A 6,000-nucleotide genomic window follows, 5' to 3' on the forward strand; every position below is an offset into this window, starting at 1 on the left:
CCTGGGATCAGGCCTCGCATCAGGCTCTCTGCTCAGCGGGGAACCTGCTTCCTCCTCCTCTCTCTCTCTCTCTCTCTCTGCCTGCCTCTCTGCCTACTTGTGATCTCTGTCTGTCAAATAAATAAAAAATCTTAAAAAAAAAGAATCTTAAAATAGTATACTTCCTTTTCTCTCCTTCTGACCTTGTAATATTGTCATGTATTCTGCTTATATATAGGTAACAAATCCCATATTTTTCAGTGAAAGCTGTAAAAACAAATAAATACATGGGACTTTATGTATGTGAACTGATTTAATTTAATATTTTAAAAAGCAGTTCGTGGGGCACTGGGGTGGCTCAGCATTAAATGTCTGTTCAGCTCAGGTCATGATCCCAGGCTCCTGGTTTCGAGATGTGCATCGGACTCCCTGCTCTGCGGGAAGCCTGCTTTTCCTTCTCCCATTCCCTCTCCTTGTGTTCCCTCTCTGGCTGTGTTTCTCTCTATCAAATAAATAAATTTTAAAAAAATAAATAGCAGTTTGTTTTCTTTTTTTTTTAATCCTTTTTTAAGATTTTATTTATTTATTTGACAGACAGAGATCACAAGTAGGCAGAGCGGTAGGCACAGAGAGACAGGGGGAAGCAGGCGCTCTGTTGAGCAGAGAGCCCGACATGGGGCCCAGTCCCAGGACCCTGAGATCACAACCTGAGGTGTAGCCCACTGAGCCACCCAGGTGCCCCTGACCTGATTTAATTTTAATCACCACCAACTTTTTGCCTTCTGTCAACCCATTTGGGCTGCTATGACAAAATATTACAGACTGGATGGCTTATAAACAACAGAAATTTATTTCTCACAGTTCTGGAGGCTGGGAATCTAAGATAGAGGTGCCAGGGTGAGGGGCCTCTTCCAGTTTGTAGACTTTTCCTCCTATTCTGCAATGGTGAAAGCAGCCAAGGAACTCTCTGGGTCTTTTTTTATACAGGCCCTAACTCCAGAGTAGAGCTTTCATGACCTAGTCACCTCCCGAAGACCCACCTCTTAATGCCTAACTCGGACATTAGTGGTCAACATATAAATTTGGGGGGAACACAAACAAACTACAGCATCACCCATTGTACATTCCACACAGAACACTAATTTAAAAGGGCTTTTAATTGTTTCTTCCTTATGTCTTTTGTCATTGGGATTCAGATATACAATTAACTTTCATTGTCATTTATTAGGTACTTACTGTGATAGGTGCTGGGGATAGAAGAAAGAGGTTATCTGTGTCTCCAAGGAGGTTACACTGGTGATGGATCACACAACTAATAGAGTTGGAAGCACATTATTGTAATAGCATTGAATGGGACTTAGGAGAGCTGACTATTTTCTACTCTCAATTCCAGTGCTTGACAATGTAATACTTGGGCAAGTCATTCAAAGTCTATTGGCCTCTATTTCCAGATGACTGGACTAAGTAAGCTATATAGTCTCTTGAGACCTTAAATTCTTTGTCATTTTACATTGACATCTTTCCACTCCTGAAAACCTGAATGGCATTTATTCCTGAGTTATGGGTAAAAAGGCATTTTTATGGTTTGCCAATAACTATTGGGCATTGCTAAACTTACCACTGAGAAGAGTTCCTTCATTTAGTTTTCATACTGGTTGACATACATGGATATATTCAATATATTCAATACCTTCAGGCCATACACCAAATCCATCAATTTCTCTTTATTTTCACTGCCAACACAGCAATATCACCATTATTATCCATTACTTGGACTGAATGGCAATAACAATGGAAATGTTCTGTATCATTGTTGTCCAATGAGCCACTAGCCACATGTGGTCCTTGAGAACTTGAAATGTGTTAAGTGTGACTGGAATCAGAATTTTTATTTTATTTTATTTTTTAGAAGACTTATTTATTTATTTTAGAGAGAGAGAGCATGAGTGGGAGGGGCAGAGGGAGAGGGAGAGAGAATCTGAAGCAGATTCCCTACTGAGAGTGTGGAGCCCTACTTGGGGCTTGATACCATGACCCTGACATCACAACCTGAGCTGAAATCAAGAGTCTCGTGCTCTGCTGACTGTGCCAGACAGGCACCTCCTGAATTTTTAATTTTATTTACTTTTAATGTACTTAACATTTAAACAGAAATACTCATGTGTGTGTTGGACAGAGTAGACCTAGACCCCACAGTTGGCACTCCAGGCTGCTGTTCTTATCACAGTAGTCAAACGTTTTGGGTTTTTTTAGCCATAGATTAGAATACATCGATCATTTGTAAAATGCTATGGTGGTTTCACATTGAACTTAGAGCTAACTGTTGCTTATCTTTAAATTCCGCCATGCCACCCTTCTCCTCTCTTTGTTCCAGACATTCTGGATTTTTCCTGTTCCCAAACACATTGTGATCACTTTAATATCAGGCTTTTTCTTACTTGGCATGCTTACCTCATATTTCCATGCCCATTTTTATTTAGGCCTCGTCTGTTACATCCTTAATTTGGAGGTGCCCTTGGGTGACCTCTTTATCAAAGCTCCTCTCCCATCAGTCTCTCAACCGAAGCCTGTTTTGTTTTGTTCATTTATCACTATTTGTGGTGGTTTGTTACATGTTTAATGTTTTTCTTTTCCTTCAGTAGAGTATAGGTGGCAGAGACCTTTTATATATTTTTCACTGTATCCCCAACATCAAGAAGATACCTGGAATGTAGTTCAACAAATATTGTTGATTGTATCAGTAGGTACTAAGAGAAGATTAATGAATAAACACAATTTGCTTCACTGTAAAGTGCTATTTTTTTTTTTTTTGTAATTGACATTACTCATTTTGATTTCCTAACATCGGGAAGAAAAATCTTAAATTCCTGAGATTATTACAATATACCTTGTGGAGTGGTACTATTTTTTTTTTTTTTTTATCCATTTATTTGAGAGAGAGCATGAGAGGTGGGAAGGTCAGAGGGAGAAGCAGACTCCCCATGGAGCTGGGAGCCCGATGCGGGACTCGAGCCCGGGACTCCGGGACCATGACCTGAGCTGAAGGCGGTTGCTTAACCAACTGAGCCACCCAGGCGCCCCGGTACTATTTTTAATGTAAGTAAAATATATATTTTTTAGTCTCCATTGTAACCTCATTTTTGAGTCAGCTACAAACCTGAGCATAACCTTTAATATCATAAAACAAAATTAAGCAAAAATTAACTTAAAGTGCTTAGACCATGTCCAGAACAAATCCTGCATATAGTGATAATCTTTGTCTTGTGAAAATGGTTTGACAGTAGGATTACTCCTTACCCCTTCACTTTTATCATTTGAATCGTCTTTCTCATTCATTTTTAATAATGAGATTGACTTAAATATTTAAAGTAGTTCTCAAGAGCCAAGACGGTAATTGTTTGTCAATTATAGCTTTTGTTAAATTGTTAGTGTCAGGATTTAAATTTGTCAGACAAATGCTTTTTCATTGAAAATGTTGAACAATAGCATGGTGACTGGTTGGGTTATCTTAAGGGAAGGATAGATTGCTGTCAGATCTTCTGCTGATGTTCTGACACTGACCAGACCCTCTGGACAACACTGGCTCTTTCTCAGGGCACCATCACCACCTTTGATATCATTGTGCACTGATGAAGTGAGGATATTGTATGGAAGGCATTATGGCAATATTTTCAGATCTATATATAAGTTAAGTAGTTCTCTGACCAGCCTATATATATCCTATAAACAATGTTGGTCAACGCTCTGTATAAACAAAATATAAACAAATAAAAATTCAACTCATAATAATGTACATTTTTTTTCTATTATCCATTTATTTTTTAAAAGATTTTATTTATTTATTTGTCAGAGAGAGAGGGAGAGAGAGAGAGAAAGCATGCACAAGCAGGCAGAGTGGCAGGCATAGACAGAGAAGCAGGCTCCCCACTGAGGAAGAAGCCCGATGTGGGAAACAATTCCAGGACCCTGGGATCATGACCTGAGGTGAAGGCAGGGGCTTAACCGGCTATCATCCAGGCATCCCATCTACTATCCATTTAAATTTGTCCACAAAATGCCATAAAATTGAAATTCTTGAAATTATGTACGTAATTATCATAATGGTTATCTGTACAAGGCAAAATATCTTACATTTTTTTCTGATGACAAATAATAGTTGAGATGAAGATTTGCTCCCAGTCAAGAGTTCTAATCACAATGAGACTAGTAAGTCAGAAGAAAGTAAGTGTGAATATGACTCAGCTCGTTACAATAATTTTTTTAAAGTTTAGACATTATAATGCATAGTGGTTATGAACTTGGACTCCTGAGTAAAAATGTTCTTCTTCAACCTCTTACAAATAATGTTTTCAAAGCAAGTTATTTAATTTCTCTAAGGCACAACTTTTGCATCTATAAAATAGTATTATCACCTTTATAGGATATTTTTCATCAAGCTGAATTAAGATTCTATATATCAAAAGCCCTGTACCTTGAACAAAATAAATGCTTAATAAATGTTAATGATTATGTCTGTTGTTTTAAATTTGTTTTTCCAAGATGCAAATATGGGAGACCAAAAATATCACTTTATTTGACAAAGCCAAGTACATTACAGGAAAGAGTATGTTTGTGGGTATATATGCCTACTACATAGTAATTGGTAAATATTTGCTGAATCAGTTAGGGTCGAAGACAGTATCTCAGATAATGTCTGACACATAATGGGTACTAATTTTAGACTGGTAATATCAACTTTTGTCTTCAGATTGTCAGTGATAAATGATATAATTAGAACAGCATTCTGAATTTGGATTTCTCAGAACTATAATATGAGCTTTAAGGAGAAAATATAAATAAAATACTTTGAAAGTAGAACTAATGGTATAGCATTATTATTATAAATTAATGTTGCTAGTTTTCCTCTAGTGCTATAACACAACATATTCATTTATCCTTAAATGTACTTAATGAAACTTAGCTACATTACATCCTATTTTGTAGTATGAGTTAAAAATAAATGTTGTTTTATAACTCCCCAACTTGTGGTACAGAACTCCATAGTTTTTCCCATCTGAATTGTAATTGCTTAGCTTCCTAAAATGGTAACATCCTAATGGACAGAATAAGAAATGACCCTATGAGGCGTATTTCTATATCTTCAACAAATCTATAGTCAGGAAAAGTAGTTCACTGTGTTACTCAGTAAACTTCTGCATGACATATCCTTTAAGCATCCATTTTTCCAGAGTAGCTTGAAGTCTTGTTTTCCCCCCCAGACGAGGATCACAGTGCACCTCCTCCCCCATCTCTAAAACTGTTTTTCTTGGATAGTGTTATGTACTGAATTGTGTCCCTTCCATATTTATATGTTGAAGCCCTAATTTTCAAAGTGACTGTATTTGGAGCTTAGGTCTTTGGGGAGGTAAATTTGAATGAGGTTATAAGGATGTGGCCCAGATCTGTTAAGGCTACTGTGCTTAGGAGGATACTGCAAATCTCAATGTCTCTTGCTCCCATGCTCTCTCTCTCTCTTCCTCTCTCTCCACGAGCACACAGAAGGAAGGTCATGTGAAGGCATAGAAAGAAGGCCACTGTCCACAAGACAGGAAGAGAAGCTTCACCAGAAAACTAACGGACTCTCCTGTTGATCTGGGACTTCTAGCTTCTAAGGCTGTAAGAAACCCCACTTAAATAAAATGTGCTTTTTTGTTATGGTCCCCTGAGCTGACGAATACAGATGAGAAGTGTTACATGGCCCTACCTCTGATTAATGGCACCATCATTTCTTCTTCCTAAACATGCTTTATCACATTTACATTTATCTTTTTAAAAAAGTGTCAAACAGCATAAAGCATGTAGTGGGGGTGACTAGGATATTTTGTGTGTTCCTGAATTTTTCTTGTCTTACTTGTAGGAGTAATAGCAGTTCTCATGACAGGATGTTTATAAGACTTGAGGTAATTATAAAACACTCTTAGTGCTCAGGATATAATAAATATTATGTAGGATTGGTATTTTAGCAATTGTTATTTGGAAAAA

This window comes from Neovison vison, chromosome 1 (assembly GCF_020171115.1).
Source record: "Neovison vison isolate M4711 chromosome 1, ASM_NN_V1, whole genome shotgun sequence".
In the NCBI taxonomy this organism is placed as follows: Eukaryota; Metazoa; Chordata; class Mammalia; order Carnivora; family Mustelidae; genus Neogale; species Neogale vison.